Source organism: Quercus robur, chromosome 10 (genome assembly GCF_932294415.1).
Source record: "Quercus robur chromosome 10, dhQueRobu3.1, whole genome shotgun sequence".
In the NCBI taxonomy this organism is placed as follows: Eukaryota; Viridiplantae; Streptophyta; class Magnoliopsida; order Fagales; family Fagaceae; genus Quercus; species Quercus robur.
The window spans coordinates 13,818,494-13,826,195 of NC_065543.1; positions in this window are offsets into that span (position 1 = coordinate 13,818,494).

Sequence of the window (7,702 nt, forward strand, 5' to 3'; positions counted from 1 at the left end):
AGCCTGGAGGGTGAATTGTTGAGGGAATGAGATTGAATTGGAAATCCCCACGTGAGATTTAGCCTAAAACCAAACCCATTGTGTTTGTTGGAACCAAAAGTGAAGAGGAACAATACACACACACACAAAATCAAACACTCAACTTTGATTAAAAATATTGATGAATTGATAATGGTGGTGATGAAAGAAAAATCAAACTTTACAAGAAAAAAAGATGATGAAGAAATTACACATGTATGTTTTGAATCTACACACTACCATTTCAATCGAAATTTCAAGGGAAAAAATAGGGTAAATATATCAATAAAAAAGCACACGGTCTTCACCTCAAAATTCCAATTCTTATACTTAACACCCAGAAATATAAATTAAAACAACATACTAACACCCAAAAATATAAACTAAAACAACATACTAACAGCGTCAACAATGACATCATGAAACAATGGTATTGATCCACTCATTGAAACAGGATCCACACCATAGATATATAAAAAAAGAAACAAATATTGTTTAAAATATCAATGGAACAATAAGATATTGTAAAGCTATTAGGTTAACACTCAAATCGAGTTTCTCTGCCCTAGGGAACATGTGAAACCCTAAGCTGCAGTGGAAGGTGTGCCTACACTCTGAGTTAGGCTTCTGTTTTTTCTTTCAGTATTCTTAGCAGGGGAACGTGGTTAACAATACTGTGAGGAGGTGATGGAGAAGCTTTCGGCAATGTGGGAAACTTTCTCTTCGTCTAAATCCGAGGGAAGCCAGTATAGGGTGAGTGAGAGTAGCGTGGAGGGGCCATATTTATTGGCGGCAAGGTTTTTCACTGGAAGAGTGCTTAGCATGGAGGCGATTGCAAGAACTTTCAAGTTTCTTTGGCACAATAAGAAGGGTTTTGAGGTGAGGGATATGGGAAATCATTGTTTCCTATTTGCTTTCAAGGAGGAAATTGATATCAAGAAAATTCTTATGGGTGAGCCATGGTCCTTTGATAAAAATTTGGTGGCGCTGAAGAGAGTTTTAAGGCTGGCCTTGGTGAAGGGTTTGGTTTTTGACAACGTTAGGTTTTGGGTTCTGGTCCATGACCTTCCATTAGGTAGTATGAATATGCGAATGGCTTCCGATATTGTTTCAGCAGCGGGGGAGGTGATTCCGGGGTCCAGTGATGCTGAGGAGTTTGAAGGGGGCAATTTTATGCGAGTCCGGGTGTCTATCGATATTACCAAACCCCTAAGCAGAGGCAGGAAGGTTGAGTTTAGTAGTCATGAGGTGAGTTGGGTCAGTTTCAAATATGAACACTTGCCCAATCTGACTCACCAGGATCGGGAGTGCTCGCTTTGGCAGAATAGAAATGGAGTCGTGCCAGAAAAGAAACAGCAATTTGGAACGTGGTTGCGAGCTAATACTCCGAATTTGGCTAAGCGAACTGTTTTCCGGGTTGCAGGTTACAAGGATGAAGTTCAGGGGGAGTTTGCGTCAAATTCACCAAGAGTAAGGCATGAAGAATGGGATTCGATTGGAGGCAATAGTGTTCATAGGAAGACAACTGAGGTTGGACAGCAAGCTTCGCGTGACAGGGATGACGAAGGAGTAAAAATGGTGATGCAGGAACCTCAGGCAGATGTGGATTTGGTCTCGGGTTTGGGCTGCTTGACAGAGCAGACCGTTTCTTCACACTCTTTTCAGGCCCTGCTGGATGAGATTGATGGTGAATTGTCTCGATTTGATAATGTGAAGGGCAATTTAGAGATTGCTCAGGAAGGGGTAGGCTTTAGGTTGGTGGGACCAGCCTTTTATTTGAAGAACTTGTTCACACAGGAGAAGTATACTTCACTTAATTTGAATTGGCCTAAGTTTAACCGAGTACCTAGGAAATCTTGTGAGGTCCATGCACCTCTGGAGGTTGTTTTGTCTAAAAGGTCGAGGCAGGATGGGGATGAGGTTTTGGAGGAAGCAAATGAGAGGTGTAAGAAACAGGTAGTTTTTTCTAATGATTTAACGGTGGAAGCTGATGGTCAGCCCCACCGACAACCATGAAACTCTTAGCATGGAACTATCGAAGGCTTGGGAACTGTCGTGTAATTCAGGAGCTTGTTGATATTGTACAAGCTCAAGATCCCATAATTGTGTTTTTATCAGAAACATGGTCATCTAAGGAGTACATGTTGTGGGTTTGGGATAGGATTCAGTGTGTTGGTTGTTTTACGGTTCCAACAGATGGTAGAGGAGGAGGTTTGGCTCTTCTTTGGAAAAAGGGGATTAATGTGTGGGTGGATAGTTTTTCGGATTACCATATTGATTCCATTATTCATGGTAATTTGAAAAATTCTTGGCGACTAACTGGATTTTATGGTGAACTTGAGGCAAGTTATAGGAGTGAGGGGTGGAACATGCTCTACATGCTGAGTTCAAAGCCTAAGCTTCCGTGGTGTTGCTTTGGAGATTTCAATGAATTGCTTGAAGTGCAAGATAAGAAATGTGCATGGGGCACCGAGAGCTCATAATTTAATGGAAAACTTTTGGGATGTATTAGACTTCTACGGCTTTGTTGATTTGGGATATTCAGGTTCGGATTTCACTTGGAGAGGGAGACGGAGGGGTGAGATGATTTGGGAGAGACTGGATAGGGGTGCTGCGAACCATGAATGGTTGACTAAATTTCCCACGGGTAGGGTAAGGCATTTAAATTACTTCACATCAGATCATCGTCCCATTCTTTCATCTTTGGATGTAGGTGGGGAGCATCACAAGTGGCGTCATAAACCTTTTAGATTTGAAGCTATGTGGGTTTCAGATCCTGGGTGTAAGGATACTATTACCCAAGTTTGGGATTGCTCTCCTAGTGGAACTCCTATGTGTACCATGGCTTTGAAATTGAAAAAATGTAAACAAGGTCTGAAAGCATGGAGTCGAGAACACTTTGGGCAATTGAAGAGTAGTATTAAGTAGACCAAGGAACGGATTTGGAGGGCTGAAGATGTCTTAGCCAGATCTGGGAATTGTGAAAAGGTTGATCGGCTGAAGAAAGAGTTAAATGTTTTATATGACCAAGAAGAAAAAATGTGGCAATAAAGGTCTCGTATACAATGGTTGAAGAATGGGGATCATAATACTCTTTTTTTCATGGATTTGCAACATAGAGGAAAAGGCAGAATTTTATTAAGGGGTTGGGGATGAGAAGAGAGTGATACAAGAGGATGAAGGGGCTGTTTTGGGCCTCCTTATTGATTACTACACTAAACCTTTTACCTCTTCTAACCCGCAAGATTTAGACCGAATTTCGGATGGAGTTCAATTTCTGGTTACTGATGAGATGAGAGCAGAGCTTGGAAAACCCTATAATAGTAAGGAGGTTGGTGAAGCTATAAGGCAGATGGCACCACTTAAAGCTCTAGGCCCGGATGGTGTGCCCCTACTGTTCTACCAAACTTACTGGACGGACGTAGGTATGGATGTTACTCAGGCTGTGTTGTCTAGTTTAAATTCGGGGTCTATTCTTAAATCTAGTAATCATACCTTTATTACGTTAATCTCTAAAGTTCATAACTCGGAGAAAGTTACTGATTTTAGACCTATAAACCTCTACAATGTGATCTATAAAACAATTAGTAAGGTGCTTGCTAATCATCTTAAACCTTTGCTTCACTCCATAATTTCAGAAACTCAAAGTGCTTTTATTGCAAATAGATTGATCTCAGATAATATCTTAATTGCTTTTGAGTCCTTACACCATATGAAGATGAATTGCACAGGGACGAATGGTTTTATGGCTATGAAGTTGGATATGAGCAAAGCTTATGACAGGGTGGAATGGTCTTTTCTTGAGCAAACCCTTCACAAATTAGGATTCCAGGAGTCTTGGGTGGAGTTGGTAATGGAGTGCATTACTTCAGTTTCATATTCTATTCTTGTGAATGGTGAACCAAAGGGTATGATCACACCGTCGAGGGGTTTGAGGCAAGGGGATCCTCTCTCTCCCTATTTATTCCTATTTTGTGCAGAAGGGTTAAATGCTTTGTTAAGTGGTGTAGCGTCATGAGGAGAAATTCATGGGGTTTTTGCAGGAATGGACCCAAACTAACCCACTTATTTTTTGCCAATGATTGTCTGATTTTTTGCAGATCTACCTTGGAGGAATGTCATAAAATTCAGGAGTTACTTGGGTACTATGAGATGGCTTTGTGTCAAATGATCAATAAGGAGAAAACGACTCTCTTTTTTAGCAAAAATATAGATGTGCCGATTCAGGAGGCTATCATAGTTGCATTACAGGTTCCAACTATTCGTTACTATGAAAAATATTTGGGACTCCCCTCTTTTGTTGGCCGAAATAGGACGGCTTGCTTTACTTAAATTAAAGAAAGAATTTGGGCTTATATGCAAGGTTGGAAGGAGAAGCTTCTATCTCATGCAAGCAAGGAGGTCATGATCAAAGCGGTGGTCCATCCATCCCGATTTATTCTATGAGTGTTTTTAAATTACCTATGGGTTTATGCAAGGATATTGAAGCAATGATATGGAAGTTTTGGTGGGGTAATGGGGCCACAAAGAAGATTCACTAGGTGAAGTGGAATTCTCTTTGCTCTTCTAAATCAATTGGTGGTATGGGGTTCAGGGACCTTCAAAAATTTAATAATGCTATGTTGGCCAAGCAGGTTTGGCGTTTCATTCACAACAAAGATACTCTTGTGTATAAGGTTTTTAGTGCTAAATATTTTCCTAATGGTAGTATCCTTGATGCACCTGTTCATTTGAAAATTTCTTATGCATGGAAAAGTATTTTGCAGGCTAGGGAGGTAATTCACAACGGAGCAATTTGGAGGATTGGGAATGGTGAAGCAATCAATATTTGGGATAATCATTGGCTACCTGAATTGGGTTGTAGTAAGATTGTGTCTCCTAGAGCTGGTTCAAATGTGGTTCGGTTATGTGACTTGTTTTTTTCCAAATTCAAGGACTTGGGACCCAGGTAAATTGGCTAGCTATTTTTTACCATGGGAAGTCAAGAAGGTAGGAGGTATTTATGTGGGAGAGGCTGAGGCAGAGGATGTCTTGATTTGGCCATTATCTCCATCTGGGAGTTATAGTGTGTGGAATGCATATTGTATGCTTGTGGAAGTTGAAAATTTTGCATTGTCGAGTTCTTCTTCTCCGATGTCCTCGAATAACATTTGAAAGAAGATTTGGAAGCTTAAAGTTCCCAACAAGGTGCGCCATTTCTTGTGGAGAGTGGCGAGAGACTCTCTTCGTACAAAGCAGAACCTGAAGTAGGGGCATCTCCCTCTAGATGATACTTGTGATGGTAATGATCAGTCGAAATCCCTATGCATGTCTTATGGCTCTACGATCAGGCTCGGGCTGTGTAGTTGTCTCTCTTTGATTTTCTTTTCTTAACTTAGAAGTATTGCAGGTCTTTCTTGGAGATTTTGGAGACTTTTTTCTATGTTGGGTCAGGTTTTCAGTGTGCTTTGTTTGCTATTATCGCTTGGTATTTGTAGGAACACCGGAATCAAGTTAGGGAATGTCAACAAACCTGGTAACTCCATGAGGTTGGTGATAGAGCTCGGGATTTGGTTCAAAAGTACTAGGATGTTCACTTTAAGGAGAAGCCAATCCTTGTTCGTCCTCCAACAGTTCGATGGTCTCCTCCTCCAGCTAAGTGTTACAAGATTAATTTTGATGCAGTTATCTTGGAAGTTACAAACTGAGTAGGGATAGGGGTGGTGTGTAAGGATTGTGAAGGCCATGTCTTGGCTACTTTGAGTTAGAACGTGGCATTGGTGCAATCGATGGAAATGGCAAAGGCTTTGGCAGGGAAAAGGGTAGTTGAGTTTGCTAGGGAGTTGAGTTTCTTTGATGTGTAGATTGAAGGTGATTGTCTTTGTGTCATTCAGGCTTTATAGGATTTGGATCGTTGCTTTACTCTGTTCGGTCATATTATTGAGGAGACTAAGAGGTTGGGTAGTTTTTTACGACGGTGTCAGTTTCAACATGTTCAACAGAATGGGAATCGATTAGCTCATAGTCTTGCTAGGCGAGCAGTTTTAGCTATAGATACTGATGTTTGGGTAGAGGATTTACCTAGTGATTTGGATGATGTATTCCAATTGGATTTGTCTTAGTTTTGTTAGTTTTTTTCCTTAATAAAATTTTGCTTACCTTTTGCTCAAAAATAAAAAATATCAATGGAACAATAAATTCATGAAAAATAAAGATTATGTAGTAAACAAAGCAAGCACCAAATTACCAATCAAAGCAAGATGCTTGTCCATAAACTGGCTTTGCAACGCCTCAGCTCTCCTTTGCCCTGTTCTTCCTCATTCAATGGGCCAATAATCTCTTCTTCTTTTTTTCCCTATATCAATATTCATGTGTCAAAAAAAGAAAAAATCAAAGTTTATATAATATCCCAAAACAGTATTGGTGGAACTAAAACAATTCCAAACATTATTAGGTGGTAAAATGGGCCAAACAAAGAATTGCAAGTACCTGCTATGAATGAAGAAGTAATTAAGGTGTTCTTCCCATATGAATGGTGGTGTCCAATGTGTTCCCAAAATCTGTTGGGTTGAATAATTTGTAGAAAAGATAAGCAATTAAATTCAAATAGAATACCATAGACATATCTTAGTAGAAAGAACATAAAGAAACATTTATTAGAAAAGAAAAAATAATAATAGCAAAGCTATAGTTCATTGCTTTGTTAAATCTCTCCTTAATAATAATATCTACCAAAACCTATAAAGTAATCCTCAATTTTCAAATTAACAAAGCGAAACTCACAATTCACCAACATATCTAAAAAAAACCTTCACAATTGACTGTGCTTCCATTCACTTTTTCTTCATTGTTATTTTTTTTTCCTCAATACCCATACAGATGCTTAATTAAAATTATGATAATATAATCCAACGTGCAAAACCCAGAAAAGGCCCTAAAAATTCATAAACTTGGTCATCTATAAAAAATAAAAATAAATCTGGTTATCCCAAAATTCATCAAAAACATGAAATTTAAATTCTCAACCCGGCTTTAAATTTGGTTCTCTTTAGATAGTTTGAGGGAGGAGATAACACATGCCTCCAACCTATGAAAGATAATATAGTTCAAAACTCACAAACACCCATTTTGAACTCCCACTCATGATTTACTTCTCTGCGATAAATACAAAGCCATTCTAACTCTCTCAAACCAATTATAAATTTTAAACCTTAATCAAAACCAAATCTAGGCTAGATATCTAAATAAAAAATAAGCAGTCCTTAATAACCAAGCCTAAATCATAATTAATGCAAAAGGTTTTGTACATAAGAAAATACATTTACTAATGTGGTGTTGGTGGTATTATGGTGGTGGGATGTCGGTTGAAAGTGGATGATGACCTACAAATTTTCTTGCTTTGGGGCTTTGCTTGCAAATAGTGAAAAACTTGTATGGAGATTTTGTCTCAAATTGTTGCAAAAAATAAAATAATAAAGTATAAAGAGCGGGAGAGAGAGAGGGAGAAGAAAGATGGGTTTTTGGTTTTCTATGGAAAGGATTATGTAACAAGCAAAATTTATAACTACCAAGAGACAAAATGATATTTAAAATAGTTACCGTGTGGAACCAAAAGATGGAGGAAGACCAGTTCGGCTATAGTGGAGGGGCTCAGATTTCTCCTTCCAAATCTCTCTGCAACTTATCATATTTCTCTCTCTCCAAT